The sequence below is a fragment of the Equus quagga genome, chromosome 1 (genome assembly GCF_021613505.1).
Source record: "Equus quagga isolate Etosha38 chromosome 1, UCLA_HA_Equagga_1.0, whole genome shotgun sequence".
NCBI classification, from domain to species: domain Eukaryota; kingdom Metazoa; phylum Chordata; class Mammalia; order Perissodactyla; family Equidae; genus Equus; species Equus quagga.
Window position 1 is genome coordinate 122,606,183 of NC_060267.1, and position 17,942 is coordinate 122,624,124.

Below are 17,942 nucleotides of genomic sequence, written 5' to 3' on the forward strand. Positions count from 1 at the left end.
CTGGGGTCCCCTGCAGATTGCCCTATGATAAATTACAACAGTCACCTGAAAGGCTATGGTGGCATTGGACTTTCCTTGGTTTCCGTTGTAGTTCTCATTGCAAAGGCATTGAGTTCAACTGTGAAAACCCTTTTTGCCTGATGAGTACGCCCAAGAAGTGGTTTGTCTCATGCGTGTGTTGATTTTTAAAGAAGCAGGGTGGTGAAAGTCTGCCTGTAACTGGGCTGAGCCCTTTGAAACTGACACTTAAAAAATATTTGTATACAAATTCTTCTTGACATTTGGATTTAATGCTGCTATTGTAGGAGAGCAGTGGGCTCGCTCGTGAACATATGTACCGAATACCGATCAGAAACCTCCCTCAGATTTGTCATCTCCACTGCAGCAAATGTTCCATCTAGAGCACTGAGCCAAGAGGGCGATCAGAGCTCCGTTGTTTCTACTCAGATTTCCCAAGGGCCACATCCTAGGGAGGGCAAAAAAATGACAGGCATGCATGGGGAATATATGCAGGCATTGTGTGGGATTTGTATATAATTTGCATAGCGCTTGATAAGCTGAAATCTGGTTTCAGAAAATGTTCAAATTAAAATTTTATCAGAGCTACCAGTGCAGCCATTTCTTAATATTCTCCCCTCTCTTTTATTCTTTTGCTCATATTGACTGTGATTCATATATCTTCTTGTTAGAAATTTACAGCTGTGATTCAGAGCATCAATAAAGAAAAAAGGGGAAAAAACCTGGGCTCACCAGAGACCATTTCTTGGCAAACGAAGTTTGTATTCAAGCCCTTGCTAGTCACATCTTTCTCAGTCTTAAAGTAAAAGTGCCTTTATTTGGGGCCTGTCTCAGAAGCTCAAGGGAGCCATATATGTGATAAAAAAATAAAAATAAAAAGTGAGTCATGTGTTGAAAGCTACTTCAAGTTCAGGCTTTATTCTTATGAATTGTGCAATTTTAGATAAGTTACTTTGTCTATTGGGACCTCCGTTTCTTCATTTGTAACTGGGGAGAAGTATAAACTTCATAGAACCGTTATGAAAATTAAACAGCATGTAGGTACGTAAATAGTGCTTAGCACAGGGCCAGCAATTAGTATTGCTAACTTGTTTATGTCAACCGTCCTCGAGCTGCATTGTGGGCATAATTTTTGTCTCCAAAATTTGGTAATGAGTGCCTTGGTGGTGGCTCCAGTGCGTTAAGAAGAGGCTGTTGATTAAGTGATTGGGGTCTTGATGAAGTGATTGGGGGACCCCACCCTCCGTGTTCTCTGGGGTTGGGGAGTGAGGAGAGCACAGTGGTGATCTTGAGAGGTGTGCTGCATCTTCTAACAACTCACATTTGCACTTAATATTTAATTAACACATGCATTGCCTTCATTAGAAGCAATTAAAGAAACAGCTTCGGTAAAGACATTTTGTGAAATTTCTGGACATGGACCTGTTAGATAGTCACATTTTCTATCCTTTGAGGATTTCTTATATGACGTTTTAGAGTAATTTTTTAATTTTCTGATTCCTGCTAATTATCAGAACTGCTACCCGAAACGATCACAACATTAGGATGAAATTAGATGTGGTGGTTCAGGTTTATTGATAAGTAGATCGAGGGCGGCTGTGGAATGCAAACCTTGGTTTAAAAAAATATTTAAAACATTAGATCTATTTGTGTACAACTGCCAGCCAAAATGACAGTTTCATTAAGATGATAGGATAAAATGTGCTGTTTATTATTTAAGGGCTAGCTCACTTACCTTATGAGGAATCGTGTTTTTCATTTACAAGCCAAATGAGTAAAATTGTGCCTAGTTAAAATAAATTTCTAAAATCTCACCTCTTCCTTCAGGGCAGTAATCCTCAAACTTGAGCTGCATCGGAATCCTTTGCAGGGCTTGTAAAAACACAGATTTCTGGGTCCCTGCCTTCAAAGTTTTTGATTCAAAGTGTCTGGGGTAGGGCCCAAGAATCTGCATTTCTAACAAGTACCCAGGGGTTCTGATGCTGAGTCCAGGGACCACATTATGAGAACCACTGCTTTAGGGGAAATTTATAAGGGGTTACACGGAAGAGCTTGTCCCTGTCTTGTTTTTTTATTACATGTGTTTCATTATGAGATACATTGCTTTTTGCTGAGATTCCAAATGTGTATTTCTAGTTGGCTTTTCACCACAGTTGCTTCAAATTGAGAAATTGGGCTTATAGTATTTGGCAGGAGGATAGTAAGATGAGGCTTATATAGACATGTTTTAATGGGTAGATAAGCTGTTCTTTAGATGAGAATAGGCTTTAGTCATTCTAATTATCAGTAGAAATTCATTTATTCATTCATTCAACAGATATTTACTGGGGACTCCTTATGTACCAAGTATTATTCTAAGTGTTGGGGATACTCCGTGAATAAAGAGCATAAATTCCTTTCTCAATGGGGGTTACGTATTGGATAGGGCTCAGGCAGGGGTGGAGGGAGGAAACAGACAATAAATAAATCCGTGTCAAGTAGAAAATGTCATAAAGAATAACAAAATGGATGAAATTATAGAAAGTGGTGAAATTATAGAACGTGATTGTGAGGGAGGGCTATTTTATATCAGGCAAGCAAAGGAGTCTGCCTGGATAACGTGATAGTTGAACCTGTAGGAAGTAAGGGGTCTGTGCCCGTGGATATTTGGGGGAGGAGGGTGTTTCTGATGGAGAAAAATGCTTCCAGGACAGGGAGGCAGAAGTGTCCTTGCTGTGTTTGAAGAACAGCAAGGAGGCCAGTGCAGTTGGAACCCATTGGGTGAGAGAGGAGATAGATGATGAATGGCCATTGGATTTTATTCTGACTGAGAAGGAGTGTCATTGGAGGGATTTGAGAAGTGCAGTGATGGAATCTGCCTTAGCTTTGGAAGGAGAAGCAGTCTAGCTGCTTGTAGAAAGTGGAAACACAGAAAGCATCCTAGGTGATGTAGGAGGAGTAAAACACTGATGAACTTGTTGCCACACTCATGGCAGATATCACAAATCAATCACAGAGCCCTTTCCCGGTGGTGGGATATTGATTGGGATGACTTCCCAACACAGCGTGCAGCTAGAACTGAGCTCTTGGAGTCTGCACATGAAATCAGATCTCTTTATATCTGTCCCAACAGTTCATATATCAAATGGCTTTCCAATGCCTTATCTATCCTTAGAAGAGGTCTAGGCATCTGCTGCAGATTCATTCATTCATCAACAGTATAGAGCATTGTGAGGTTGTGAGGCAGACAATAAAAAGTTCATGAGGGAATAAACTTGATAATTTCAGATTATAAGTGCTGTGAAGAAACATGACATGATTGAGACCTGAGAAATGAAGAGTCGATCATTTAAATAACAAGGGAAGGGTGTTTGAAGCAGGGGAACAGTAGGTACAAGGTACTCGCAGCAAGATGAACTGAAGGGGAGTGTGTCTGGGGCGCTTTTCCTGTTTTCTCTTAGTTCACAAGTATCCTTATGGTCCATGCAGAGTGTGAGCTCTGCAGCACTCTCCCTGTGACATGCCTGGCAAGTCCCTGCATCATTTGATGGAAGTGATGCCTGACTCAGTTCTGGGCTTTCTTTTAACACTCCCCCACCCAAGATACCTCTCTTCTCCTGCACTCATTTCCATTTCATCTTCCTTTCTCTAATGTAGTTGCCTCTTATCCTCTTTTTTTCATCTTACCAGATACTTACATTGAAGAGTATTGTCTGGGGGAATATATGAGAATGGATTTCACATGGCTTTTATGTATTAAGAAGCTTATTAGTTTGAGGATCTTCTTCCCTCTCCTTCCCTCTTCATAATTTTTTTTTGTAATAAATGCCCATCTAATTTACTGAATTTCCCCTTGAGCACAAGCATCCTTGTGTACAAAAGAAATGTCTCAGGGCACCTGCTATTTGCAGCATAAAAGTTTCCAGGTGTGGTTGGGCAAGAGCAGAAGGTTAGCCAGAGTCAATTGTCAATGTTGTCAGCAATGGTCTTGACTAAAGGACTTTACGGTGAGCCCTTTTTCTCCCCAGCCCCTGAGGATGGCTCACCAAGCTTTGGTTTACTCTTCTGTAAAGTGGAGTTGATTGAATCCACCCTATTGGGTTGCTGAGAGGATGAACTAGGGTAGCGATGATGAGAACAGTTCATGTTTTGAGCACTTACTACCTACCAGGCATTTTCCAAAGCACTTTATGTACACCATTTCAGTTAATCCTCATGATAGCCTGGTGACATAGACAGTAGTTCCTCACATTCCCATTAAGGAAACCAAGCCGTGGAAAGGTTCAGTGAGTCATTTAAGGACACACTGCTTAGGCCAATACATGGCACACAGTAAGTGTTTATATAAAGGAAGTAATTACAGTTGCTACTCTTTAGATTTAACTTTAAAAAAAAAAGGAAATTTGAATATATTATAGAGTATAGGATGTCAGATCTTTAATGCCTCTTCTTTTCTGTTTGTTTAGTTATCTGGCTTCATTTCACGGAACTAATTTTCGTCTTTATTGTTTTTCTGCTGATAAAAAAAGTCTCTTTTTATTTTTTTTTACCCATTATTTTCCTGCTGTAAGTGCTCTGAATATGGGCATCCCATTCAATGAATATGAGCATTTGCTGGTCCTGTTGGATCAGGCCTTCTTTGGTCCCTCCAGGAAGACTCACTTGATTCCCCTTTGGTGATAGGGAAGTAGACATTTCAAATGAGTTGAAAAAAGATCCTCCAGGAAATTATGGTTATGGGCATTCCCTCCACTTGTCATTTTCAGTGTTTTCAGAATCTCACTTGGCTTTCTTGAAAACATGACTAATTTGTGTTATTTTTTATGCTCCAGGTGCCTTGGAACCTAGTAGTGTGGGTCAGTGAAGACAAAGCTCCAAGTCTTCACTCTGTATTTAAAGGTTGCCTGATCTTAGGAAAGTCTCTTAACATTTTAGAGTCTCAGCGCCCATGTCTATAAAATGGGGATGGTGTGAAGATGATCTTGATGATGGTACTTGGGTATCATAGGGTTATATGGATCTCATTCTCTCAAGTAATCTCATAGAGTTTATGTGGGTTATATAAAACTAGATAGGGCTGCAGGCGGCCCAGTGTTTCTTCGGTTTGAATCCTGGGCGCGGACATGGCACTGCTCATCAAACCACACTGAGGCAGCGTCCCACATGCCACAACTAGCAGGACCCACAACGAAGAATATACAACTATGTACTGGGGGGCTTTGGGGAGTAAAAGGAAAAAAATAAAATCTTAAAAAACAAAAAACAACTAGGTAGGATAAGTCAAAGCCACAGTAGGCTTTTATTCCTCCTCTCAAATAATAAACTTCATTTTCTGTGTTCTACTTTTCCCTCAATATCTGGTTTTTCTCAGAATGTTCCTTCCTACTTCCCTCTTCTTCCATTTTTTCCTTCCTTCCATCCATCCAACAGTCCATCCACCCACCAATCCAGCCATCCAGCCATCCTTCCATCCATCCATCCATCCATCCGTCCATCCTTCCATCCTTCCATCCATCCATCCTTCCATCCATCCATTTGTCTGTTTTTCCATCTATCCTTCTCCTCAACCTTGAGTACCACTTTTACCAAATGCCCTTTTGAATCCTGGGCATACAACAGTGAACAACACAGATGGAATCCCTCCTTTCATAGAGCTTACTTCCTTTGCCACGTGATCCCCTTGTACCTAGTAATTTAAATAAGATGTTCATCCTCTAGGCTGGGGATCAGAGTTTGGGGAAATGATGACCCATCGGATGGTTTTCCAAAAAGAACACTGCAGCTGGATTGAAGGTGGAGCTATCTGCTATGCCACTTCAGCAGGAGATGCTGAGCTCATTGCTTGGCCAGGAAGTTGAAAAGAGAGGTGAAGTTTGTACAAAGAATACCAAGCACACAAAAAATATTAGGAGAAGAGGGAAAATAGAAGAAATAAAGATTAGGTATCACTGTTGGAGGGCATTTAAAATAAAGATAGGATAAGCAAATAGGGATCTGCATTGAGGAAATAAAAAGCAGTGAGTGTTATGACAGAAGAGAAGAGTATTAGGTGCATGAAATTCAGGGCACTGGTCTAGAATGTCATTAATATTAGGCCATGTTGCCAAGAAGTAAGATATGCTTGTCATCATTTACAATTTCATGGCCATGTGGATGTTAATCTATATCATGAAGATATATAAACATATATATCATCTACCTATATGTTTCTCTTATTTTATTTTCTATCTTGCCTGCCCTCAGATTTTTCACTTAATGCTGTAAGGGCAACTGTATCCCAGTGTCTAGAATAGTGCCTGGCACAGAGTAGCACTCAACACATACTTTTGAATAAATGAATGAATCTCTACTGAAACTTAACATGCAGGCAAACTGAGAAATAGCTGATCCTACAGTTTATAAGAACCTGGGTTTACTTAACAGTTTTGGCAGTTTCAGAATGTCCTATTAGAAGATAACTATGAACAGTTTTCAAATTATGGTCATTGTAGGGCCAGCCTGGTGGTGTAGTGCTTAAGTTTGCATGCTCTACTTCGGTGACTCGGGGTTCACAAGGTTTGGATCCTGGGCACTGACCTACACACTACTCATCAAGCTATGCTGTGGTGGCATCCCACATACAAAATAAAGGAAGATTACCACAGATGTTAGCTCAGGGACAATCTTCCTCAAGTAGACAGAGGAAGATTGACAATGGATGTTAGTTCAGGGCCAGTCTTCCTCACCTTGAATGAATGAATGAATGAAATTGTAGATACAGGAGTTTCTTATAAATGTATTGGACTTGACTTTCCTGAAAATGAGAGAAATGCTGAGCTGATGTGACTGGGCTCCCACACCCAACTTCACTCAGAGTGGCTCTGATTTTATCTGACTTATGTACTGGTTTCTACTTAAGATCTGATTTAAAGAATGGTTTCCTCTACTAAAAAGTTTCATATTAGATTAGAAGTCTTCAAATGCAGCACTACTGTAGTCCTCTCCTATTTTGGTCTCCTCTCTGACCCCTTTCAGGCATTCTCTACATTGGAGCCAGAATGCTCTTTCAAAGTATAAATCTGACCATCATGTCACTCCCTTTACTTAAAATACCACAGTGGATTGTTATCAATAATAAAAACAATATCTGCCATTCATTAAGCATTACTAAATGCTGGCACTGTTATAAGAATTGTATGAGTATTAACTCATTTGATCCTCTGTATTGCACAGCCAGTGTTATAAATCCCCATTTTACAGATGAGGGAACCGAGGCTCAGAGATGTTAAAAAACTTGCCCAAGTGATACAGCTGATAATTAATGTTACAATAAAGACAAAATGAGGTTCTTAAGCGTTTCTAAACTTTTTGTGCCTGGACCCTTCTGGCAATCTGGTAAAACCTATGGAAACCATCTCAGAATACTATTTTTAACTGAATAAAATAATATTATATTACAAAGGAAATAATTATACTTAAATACTGTTAGCAAAATATTTTTAATAACTTTGTAGTATATGGATCGTGGAAATAATGTATGAGCTTCTTTAAATGCATTAAATAACTAGATCTAGAGCCAGGCATAATAACTCCATAATTTCAAAGTAGTGATGGACACAAATGAATTTCAAGGTGTCTGTAAGAACCGTAACATGGTATGAAAATATTTCTAATTTCTATTGCTGAAGACATTGCCGATATTGATATAGTACTATCACAGTTTGTAGCCTACATTCATAATTGAAGGAGGTGCTGACTTTTAATTAAAGGTTAGCGAAAATAAGAATGTAATTTTTTCCACCCAAGTGCTCAGACCCTTGGAATATGGTCTTAATAATACCTCCTTCCTTGTCTTAAACACTGCAGCTTGGCCTCTGATTGTCTTGTCAGCCATCTATCTCCTACCACACCTCCTTGCTTTCTGCTACCCAACTACAGTGCTTACTTTTGGTCCCTCATCTTCTTTTCCACAGGTGCTTTGTGCATAGCGGTTCCTCCGCCTAGAATGCACATCCCATCCCTTATCACTTTGTTGACTCCTCTCCTTCCCATTTCAGTTCATGTCACTTTCGCAGAGATGACCTCCTTTATCTCCCCTACCAGATCACTGTCCTCTGTTACAGCACCTCTTCTTGGATCTCAGTGCACCAAGTCAGAGCTACAGGTCTGGTTTTCTTTGTGTGATTACTTGATCAAGGACTGTCTCTCCAAATAGAGTTTAAGCTGTATGAGTGTATTAGTTTGGTAGAGCCGACGTAACAAAGCATCACAGACTGAATGGCTTAAACCACAGAAATTTATTTTCTCACAATCCTAGAGGCTGGAAGTCCAAGATCAAGGTGTCAACAGGGTTGGTTTCTTCTGAGGCTGCATTACTTGGTTTTTAGATGGCCATCTTTTTTCTGTGTCTTCACATGGTCTTGCCTCTGCGCGTTTCTGTGTCCCAATTTCCTCTTCTTAGAAGGACATCAGTCATCTTGGATTTGGGCCCACACTGATGACCTCATTTTAACATAGTTACCCCTTTGAAGACCCTATCTCCAAATATGGGCACATTCTGAGATACTGGGGGTTAGGACTTCAACATACAAATTTAGCAGGATTGGGGCTGGGGGCACACTTCAGCCCCCATGAGGGAAGGGAAGAAGTCTGATTTTGCTCACAACTCTATCCACATCACCTAGCATAGCACTTAGCCCAGAGTAGGCCATCAATAAATATATGTTAAATGAATGAGTATGCATACAGGTATGAATAAATGATACCATACTTTGTTGACCATTGAAACACTTAAAATGGGGGCTGGCCCAGTGGTACAGTGGTTAAGTTCACATGTTCCACTTTGGCAGCCCGGGGTTCGCCAGTTCGGATCCCAGGTGTCGACATGGCACCACTTGGCAAGCTATGCTGTGGCAGGCATCCCACATATAAAGTAGAGGAAGATGGGCATGGATGTTAGCTCAGGGCCAGTCTTCCTCAGCAAAAACAGGAGGATTGGCAGTAGATGTTAGCTCAGGGCTGATCTTCCTCAAAAAAACAACAACACTTAAAACATGCATTTGTATTGCATGTTCTAACATTCAGCTTATTCCTGGAGTTCCATGTTTCCCTGTCCCTAAGTTAGTATGTCTCATTTAGGAATGTTCAGGTCACGTTTAAAAAAAAAAAAATCTCATTTGCCTATACTTGTCTGCTTGATTCAGCTCCAATGGTGTTAGAGTCATGTAATTAAATCACAAATACAGAAGATTTCAATTTTGACACTGGAGTGATTAGCTACAACCTGAATTTTATTCTGTGCTCAAATGCAGCACTTTGATTTAATAATAGCTATTTGGTTGTATAAAGCAGATTTTTAGCTTCTATGAGAAACTAATTAGATTGGAATTGGTTTAAGCACCTCTTTTCTGGGATGGTTTCGGTCCAGTTACCCAAACCTTTTTCTTTTTGCTCACTTATAAGTACACGTAACCACAGTAGTCTCAAAAACAAAATTGAGAAATGTAACGTGATGCTGACAGCATAACTTCTGGAAGAGTATCGTCTTGGGAAATGCTGTGATAGTGGGATTTAAATTCTGTTAGATTTTAAAAATCAAAGTTGTTACATTTTTATCAATACAGCAGCAAACTGGGAGAACAAGCATAAGGATGTGCTTCAGATGGAGCTGGTAGGCTCTTGAGTGCAGTGTTTCCCTGGTATAATGTTACTGGGTTTTGCTAGAAATGAATAAATAAAATTATAATAATAAAAGAAACTTATGTGGTCAGAGAATGCTGGAAAACAAGTGTCTTAAATACAGAACTTCACAGAGCTCTTAATATGCTAATATACCTTGTGATTTTCCAAGTGGGGAATATACTATGCAGACTTTCATATCCATTTGCCCCCAAAACTCTTTTTTTCTTAAGGGACTAGTGTCCTGAGAAACACTCTGAGAATGATCTCTCTGGACAGTCTAAAATTAGTTCACATATTTTGCTGCTTTGCTAAGTGGGGTATATTTATCAGAATTTTGTCTTTTGCCCTTCAGGATATCATAGTATTATATCTTGGTATTTCATAGACATCATTCCAAATATCAATTTTTAACATAGACCGTTATAATGGTTAAAGTTTTATAGATCTGACTGTAAGTTTTTTACTAAACTCAAGAATTTAAAAAAAAAGCAATTCAAAGCATCTGTATTTTTTGTTGTGTCAGAAAGCTTAGTCCAACTGGCATTAGCAAAAGATAGTGTGAAGGTATCAGGAGAGGGGTTTATCAACTAAGAGCGTGTCATCAGGCTTCATCCTCACCCCGTCTGCTGGATTTTCTCTTCCTGTCTAACCATTTGATTCTCAAAGAGCTTTGCCTGTGTGAGCGCATGGACTGAAGGATGTCTACTCACTTAGCATTTGCAGGGGACATTGAACTTACTTTGCCATTTGAGTCGCAGATTTAAATCTCGTTGGTCCTGGTTTGGGTCCTGTGACTCCCTTCTTCCCACCCGCTCCCAACCCTGTGATAGGCAGAGCTGGATTGTATGTCATCGCTTACACCGAGTGGTAGGATCCAACCCCACTGAACCCCCATGCCCTGAGCCAGGGAAGGAAAATGGGATATGGACCCCCAGAAGAAAATGAAGGTGCTGTGGCCCAAAGAAGCAGAAATGTATGCCTAGCAGGTAAAAATAAAAATATGGCAGGTATCCCACATGCCTGTCTTTAGTTTGTTTGCTTGTGAAAACCTCTTTTCCCATAAGTCAAATGATAAAGATTTCAGTTAATTGAGCTTCTAGTTAGTGAGGCTGCAGCTAATTAAGTTTGTTAGATAATTAGGTGCTGATGGAGTAAACAAATGGAAGAGATATCACAAAAATAAAATCAACAGGTCTTGACAACTGATTCAGTGAGGGAAGCGAGTGAGGGAGGATCCAAGGATGAATTTAAATATTCCAGATGATGTGAGTAGACTATGAGGCTTCCTTGTCTGTGAGCTTCTCCACCAAGGGGACTATGTCTCTTTTGTCTTGGTGTCACCATGGCCTGATGCATAGTTAATTAGCAATGATTTTTTTAGTTGTTTTAGAATTAGGAGATTGGCATGGTTTTTTGGGGGCTGGGGAGGGGTGGTCATTAACTGAAATAAGGGAGCAAAGAGGGAAAAGAAGAGTGAGGAGAGAAGATGCTGAGTGTGAATTTGAAGATGAAATGCATTGAATCTGCTGATAGGACAATTTGGCAGTTGGGAAACTGGAACCCAGGTCCATTTTATTGTATCCTGGGGAAATCCAATCTCATCTTTATTTCAGTTCAAAACAAAACTTTCTGTGACCAAAGTGAAGGCGTACTTCCTCGTGAGAAGCAGTGGGTGGAAGGGTTTATCGAGTAATCAGACTGTTGGAAGGAAGTGTCTATGGAGCATTTATTTTGTCTTAAAGTGGTTGATGTCTGGGTCTCAGGGGGATTGTGTGTTTTCAAATGTTTCTGTCTGTGAGTGGCGAATTGCATTAGATGCCACATTTTAGTGACGTAGAATCACATTGCCTGAATGAGGACAATTTGGGGCACAAAAATCATAGTTGAGGAAAATTCACCTTTGTCTGTCTTGTAGTCAGCTGCACTTCAACTCTTTTTCCAGAGGGAAGGATAATGTAGGAAAACAAAACTGCAAACAGCGCTGGCAATGGGTAGTTTCTTATTCAGGAGTTTTCAACTCAGTGACTCCCTGTTTTATAATAAATATTTTTAGTGTTCCCTTTATTATCCTAAAATGAATTAGTAGATAATGCGTCCCTTAATAGACCTAATTCTTAAAAGTCATATAGTGACCTAACTAACTATAGAAGATAAAAATAAAAGGGAAGTTATTTATAGTAAATGGTGCATATTGCCCTATATGTGATATATGCTTCGGCACGATTTCTCTAGAGCAGTGCATCCCTTGGGAATCTTGTTAAAAATGCAGGTCCTGGTTCAGCAGCTCGGGTGTGGGGCCTGAGATTCTGCATTTCTAAAAAACTCCCAGGTGATGCCCGTACCACCGTGGACTCTACATTGAGAGGACGTAATGAAGTATCAGATGCTTGCACCTATACACAGACTCACTTTGAATGCTCAGCTGTAAAATCCACTGCAGCAGATACGTTGAATGGACTACTGAAAACTAGAAGCAACGGTGCTGTTGATGGTGCAATTTTCTGAAATGGTAAACAACCCTTAGGAAGTTCCAAACAAAGCAAAGTAGCAGTTTCTTCTCATTTTACATAATTCTGCATTCAGTGTATATTAACACTGTAACAGTCATGCTTTGCATTTATGTGAACTGGAGGAGGGTTCTAGGCTCAGATGCTTGGCATTTCATTTACTGCCCAGTGGGGCAGTCCTAAGGCTGCGTGCCATAGCACAGTTCTTTGAGACGCCCTGCCCACCAAATCCAGTTTTGCCTCCCAATTGCTGTGACAGCTTCCTTGCTCTCTGTATTCAGAAAACACCCCCACAGATTTCCAAGATGCCTCATAGGAGGAGGCACCATCTGTTGAGAACCTCTGAACCCAAAGACCAATAAGTGGAAATAGGCCATAGGGAGTTTCATAGGGGTGATGTGACTGCCTATTGGTTATTTAGGGAAATTGTCCCACAAGCCCCGGCGCAGAGAAAGTCGAGAGTCGCAGTCATCGCACAGCACATAACAGGCAGTGGTACATTCTTTTCGGAGGTGTTTTCTCTGCTGTTCATTTTGTTACCCTAGTAATTGGGGAAAAAGTTGCCATGGCCATATTTGCAGCTGACAGATTTGTTTTGCACTGTGTTGCAAGAGGGTGTTAAATGGAGGCCTGTGAAGAATCTGAAACAAATGAGGATAATTTTGGGGGAAAAAAAATAAGCAAGCGTAACTTCCTGGTAACCACAGACTGAGTTCTGTTTTTCCAGCTTGGTTTCTACCTCTCCCAGAGGCCCTGTGTTTCCAGTGTCAGAGCCCGTTACTATTCTCCTGACACCAGAAAGGCTGGAGAGCACTGATTCAGGGCAGCGTGATCCTCTGAAGATCTACATTGACACCTTACAGATCTACAGAAAGCCTAGTTCTACAGTAGGAAAGATGAGATTGACTGAATCAAAGTTCGAATATATAGTGGGTTTTATTAGTTGCATCACAAGGGGCATTTATATTCAAAGGATTATCATTTCTAAATTCAACATTACTGCCTCAAATAGTTTGTTAACTTAAAATATTTCAGATATTTTATTTTTCCTTTTTCTCCCCAAAGCCCCCCAGTACACAGTTGTATATTTTTAGCTGTGGGTCCTGCTAGTTGTGGTACGTGGAATGCCGCCTCAGCATGGCCTGACAAGTGGTGCCATGTCCGCGCTCAGGATCTGAACCAGCGAAACCCTGGGCTGCCGAAGTGGAGTGTGCGAACTTAACCACTCAGCCCCAAACTTAAAATATTTTAACCCTCAGACAAGCTACATTCTTTGATATTGTGCTTGATGAAAAATATGTATGATAAGGATTTTCTTCTCCTTTTGTTATTGAGTTTTTAAAGGCACTGGAATGTAAGAACAAAATATTCATTGTGGACTATTTGAAAAATAAATTAAAAATTTGAGAAAAAATTAGAAAACAAACAGTATGCATAATCCCACCACCCAGAAATAACAACCACTGACAAGTAATTCCTCCTAATCTATTTTTTTGGTGAGGAAGGTTGGCCCAGAGCTAACATCTGTTGCCAGTCTTACTCCTTTTGCTTGAGGAAGATCGTCCCTGAGCTAACATCTGTGCCAATCTTCCGCTATTTTGTATGTGGGACGCCACCACAGTGTATCTTAACAAGCTGCGTGCAGATCTGTGCCTGGGCTCCGAACCCGCAAGCCCCAGGCTGCCAAAGCAGAGTACGTGAACTTAACTACTGTACCACCGGACCAGCCTCTAAGCTTGTTTTGATGCAGAAATATTCAAGCATGTGCTCACATTTTAACAAAATTAGAATAATTCCACTAGTTTGTTATGGTAGTATTTTCACTTAATCTTGTGAAGTATGCAACTTAAGGATGCTTCGCTTTTTAGCACTTATTTTCATTAATAGAAATTTTTGAGATAATTGTGGACTCACATGCCATTTCATGAAATAATACGGCGAGATCCCTTGTGTACTTTGCCCAGTCTCCGCCAATGTAACATTTTGCAAAACTGTGGTATAAATTAGCATCCAAGGTATTGACATTGATACAATTTACTGATCTGATTCAGATTTCTCCAGTTTTACGTGCGCTCATTTGTGTGGAATTATTTAGTTTTATACAGTTTTATCACTTGTATAGGTTTGTGTGTTCACTTCCACGGTTAAGATACTAAAGAGTTCCAGCATCACAAGGATCACTCCCATTGCCCCTTTACAGCTATGCCCACCTCCATCCTGCCTCCACTTCTAACCCCTAACCACCACCACTCCTCGAGTTTCTAAAATTTTATTTCAAAAATTTTATGTTAATAGAGTTAATGCATATTAATCTTTTGGGATTGGCTTTTTTCACTCAGCATAATTCTCTGCAGATTCATCCAACTTGTTGCAAGTATCAATGGTCTGTCCTTTTTTAATTGCTGAGTAGTATATCATGATATATATAAAACACCATTTGCTTAACCACTCACCTGTTGAAAGACATCTTGGCTGAGTCCAGTTTTTGACAAATAAAGCTGCTGTGAACACTTGCGTACAGATTTCTTTGTTTTCTTTTTTTTTCTTTTTGAATAAAAGTTTTCCTTTTTTTTCTGTAATAAATGAACAATAGTGCAATTGCTGGTCAACTGTTTAGTTTTACAAGAAACTGACAAGCTGTTTTCCAGAGTGGCTGTATCATTTTACATTCTCACCAGCAGTATGAGCGTAATCCAGTTTTTTCACATTCTTACCAGTATAGGATGTTGTCACAATTTTCATTTTATCTTTTCTAATAGGTGTGAAGTGATTTCATTGTAGTTTGAATTTGCATTTCCCAAATGCCTAATAACTTTGCTCATCTTTTCCTGTGCTTACCATCTACATATCCTCTTCAGTCAGATGTCTGTTCAGGTCTTTTGCCCATTTTCTAATTGGATTTTTTGTGTGTGTGTGAGCAAGATTGGCCCTGAGCTAACATCTGTTGCCAATCCTCCTCTTTTTGCTTGAGGAAGATTGTTGCTGAGCTAACATCTGCGCCAATCTTGCTCTGTTTTATGTGGGACACCACCACAGCATGGCGTGATGAGTGGTGTTATGCCCATGCCTGGGATCCGAACCTGTGAACCCCGGGCTAACAAAGCAGAGCACACAAACTTAACTACTATGGCACCAGGCCGGCCCCTAGTTGTATTATTTTTAATTAGAAATTTGAGAGTTCTTTATATGTTCTAGACTCTAGTCCTTTGTCATGTATGTGATTTGTAAATATTTCTTCCCAGTCTATAGGTTATCTTTTCTATTCTCTTTACATGGGCTTTCACAGAGTAAAAGTTTTTAATTTTGATGAGGTTCAAATTATGAGTTTGCCTTTTACATACCATGCCTTTGGTGTCAAAGCCTAGTGACTCCAATAACACTAGCCCTAGATCCAAAAGATTTTTCCTACATTGTTTTCTAAAAGTTTATAGTTTTACATTTTACATTTAAGTCCATGATCCATCTTGAGTAGATTTTTGTAGGAGATATGAGGTTTAGGTCAATATTCACTTTTTCCTTATAGATGTCTACTTGTTCTAGCATCATTTGTTGAAAAGACTATCCTTCCTCCAATGAATATTTTTTGCACCTTTGTCAAAAATCAGTTAGGCATACTTGTGTAGGTCTATTTCTGGGTTCCATATTACATTCCATTGATTTGTATGTCCATCCCTCTGCCAATGCCACACTGTCTTGATTATTTTAGCTATATAATAAACCTTAATATTGGGTAGAGCGATTCTCCCACTTTATTCTTCTTTGTCGGGATTGCTTTAGCTAGTCTGGAGTTGGACTGTTTGCAGTGACTGGTCCTCCTTCCTGGTTTTGATGCCTGTCCATGATGCTCATTTTCACCCCTGGACTCATTTTCCAGTTTTCCCTCCAGAGAATATTTTGTTTTACTAAGGGAGCATTTTCCCTTTCCCAGGGAAATCTTGTCTTTCTTTTTTTCTCTGAGTGGCCTATAAATTAAAATTGTGGATGTGAAGATTTTATTCATGTTCACTCAAACCTGCCACACTCTTAGCCACCTTGCCATGGACTTGTTCTTTTTCTGCATCACCTGCTCACTTGGGCATTTAGTTCTGTAGTTCTTTTTGTTTTGTTCAGGTTTGGGATTGGGGATGAAGAGACGGAAATTACCCACTAGCCATTTAAGAGTGTTCTGTTCAAAGGCAAGATGACTTTGTGTTGGAGTCTCAGTGCTCTTGAGCATAAATATAAACGCAGAGGGTCTGCCAGTGTTTATTTAAACAGAAAGTTTTTTGGGGGTTATCTTCTTTGGAAAATGTTTCTAAACAGTGTGACAGCAAAATGATAGTGTAAATTGTAATGTCTGTCCCAGTTGGATGTATAAACATAAGAAAAGTCTTTTTCTTAACAATGTTTGGGTTGTTCCTTTAGAGTGAAAAAGATATAACTCACATTCAAAAATGATGGCAGGATAAAATAATAACTTTACCTATCAGAGTCATATAGGTCCTTTGTTACTTTTCAGGGCTGCTGAGGGAATAGTTTGTTTGGGGCAGATCTTTCTAGATTGTGGTCTCTGAGTAAGACCCAGGCCTTGGAAGAGAGAAGAAATAAATTCAGGGGAAAAATGATTTAGAATTATTCTTAGTGTCGTAAATAATGGATTGGATGCTTGTAAGTGTCTATGATAGTGTTTTAGCCAGTAGACCAAGGAGTACCTAAGCTCTGTTCTCAAAGTCCCTGAAACGCTTATGCACAGATGATGAATCAAAGTACAAGAAAACAGCTGCTTTGTCCCCAGGCCCCCCTGCAGATCTTGATTAACCCGTCTGGACCTATGGACTTGTGGAGAACTCCTTTCCTGAGCCCTGTCAATAAGACAGAATGGTTTAAAAGCAAGCGTAGACCAAAACCAATCCTTCATCCTTCCCAAAGCCCAAACTTGAACATTCAATTTTTCCACTCCATTGTGAGAAAAACTCATACCATAATTTCCTGGTTTGCCTGCGACATTCCTAGCATATATCCCTGGTTGTTTCAGTATAGTTATTTTAAGTACTCCCTTTCACTCTCAAGAGTGTTCCTGTTTGGATGATAAATCATATGGTCACTATAGTCTTAGCACACTCAAATCAGAGACAAATTAAAAGGAAGGAAGGAATGACAACGTGAGACTGTGCCTTAATGCTTGGTGGAGAGTTGCCCTGCTGTCCACTGGTACGTCTTAGCTGAGGTGAGTTTGGGATAAGGCATGGGGATCCACCTGCAGACCTATTCTAGCTAATTTCATGGAAAAATTAGAAAGTGTACAAAGAAAAATGGTGTGAGATGTAAAGCCTTTTTGCAGAGGATGCCATTGCTTTCTTTCCTATATGGGGAAGGGAGAAAGCTTTGGGATCAAGTAGGGAGCTGGCTCTGGCTGCCTACATCCCACTTCATCAAGAGAAGAAGGAAGCTCATTAGAGTCATCTGGGCATGCCTTGTCCTATAGCAGCCTTCACCCTGCCACTGCCCAAGAGCCTCATGGAAACCAGGGAGATAGGCAAGATTCCACAGCCCATGCACTCAACTTCTGATGAACAGAATGAAACCCCACCCAGTCTTGGAGACCACTAAAACATCCTTTGCTCTCTCCAACCATTGCAATACTCTTCTTTCTGGAGAGTTGTGTGAAGATGGGAAAAATGAAGGGTTTTCTTAAAAGCCACGCTTGCCTCCTGTCTCTTCTGCCTCTAAGGAACGTGTGACACGATGATACATTCCCAGGGCAAAACCAGATTAGGGCAGCATCATTGTCTCTACCCT

At 40.1% G+C, this 17,942-nt stretch overlaps 1 protein-coding gene across 9 annotated transcripts in view; it reads left to right on the forward strand.

Annotated features, from left to right (window-relative positions):
- MAGI1 (membrane associated guanylate kinase, WW and PDZ domain containing 1) overlaps positions 1 to 17,942 on the forward strand; it is a 598,134-nt gene that overhangs the window by 288,294 nt on the left and 291,898 nt on the right. The window lies entirely within an intron of this gene.